The sequence below is a fragment of the Phocoena phocoena genome, chromosome 19 (genome assembly GCF_963924675.1).
Source record: "Phocoena phocoena chromosome 19, mPhoPho1.1, whole genome shotgun sequence".
Lineage (NCBI taxonomy): Eukaryota > Metazoa > Chordata > Mammalia > Artiodactyla > Phocoenidae > Phocoena > Phocoena phocoena.
In genome coordinates, this window is record NC_089237.1 from 38,609,733 (window position 1) to 38,610,568 (window position 836).

The 836-nt window shown below is 42.1% G+C and overlaps 1 non-coding gene across 1 annotated transcript; it reads right to left on the reverse strand.

Moving 5' to 3' along the window:
- Nucleotides 1-732: 732 nt before the first annotated feature.
- LOC136139561 (U6 spliceosomal RNA) lies at nucleotides 733-836 on the reverse strand. The gene has a single exon (XR_010657084.1). It is a non-coding gene; the product is annotated as a U6 spliceosomal RNA (small nuclear RNA).

The following is an 836-nucleotide window of genomic DNA, read 5'->3' on the forward strand; positions in this document are numbered from 1 at the left end:
TGCTGCCGCACATCAAAGACACTGCCCACTTCAAGCAGTGGCCTCATTGCTGGCCTCAACCAACCAAACTTAATATATCCAAAATAAAATTCATCCTCATACCTCAAATACCTCCTCCTGCTCTCTCATTTTCTATTTCAGCTGATGGCACCATTATCTATCTGTTCACTCAAGTCATCTTCATTACATCTTTAGACAAATGGTTACTTTCTTTAGAAGATAATTTAAAATCTAAATGCTGGGACTTCCCTGGTGGCGCAGTGGTTAAGAATCCACCTGCCAGTGCAGGGGACAAGGGTTTGAGCCCTGGTCCGGGAAGATCCCACATGCCACAGAGCAACTAAGCCCATGCACCACCACAACTACTGAATCAGGGCACCTAAAGCCCGTGCTCTGCAACGAGAAGCCACCCGCTCACCGCCAACTAGAGAAAGCCCGCGCGCAGCAACAAAGACCCAAAGCAGCCAAAAATAAATAAATAAATAAATTTAAAAAATAAAATAAGCTTATAAAAAAATCTAAATGCTTATCCAAAAATGCACCTTCCTCTCCACCCCAACTAACCGAGCTTGCTCAGGCCACTTTCATCTCTCACATGGGTTGTCACAAGAACCTTTTTCTTACCCAGTTTTATTGAGATATAACTGACATTCAGCACTGTGTAAGTTTAAGGTGTACGGCATAATGGTTTGATACAGATAAAATAAGAAGCAAAAAAGAAAAAATTTCCTTAAAAACATGAACCTCTTCACGAATTTGCATGTCATTCTTGTGCAGGAGAGCCATGCAAATCTCTGTATGGGTCCATTTTACTTAAAGTTCTGCCCAAGCCAGCA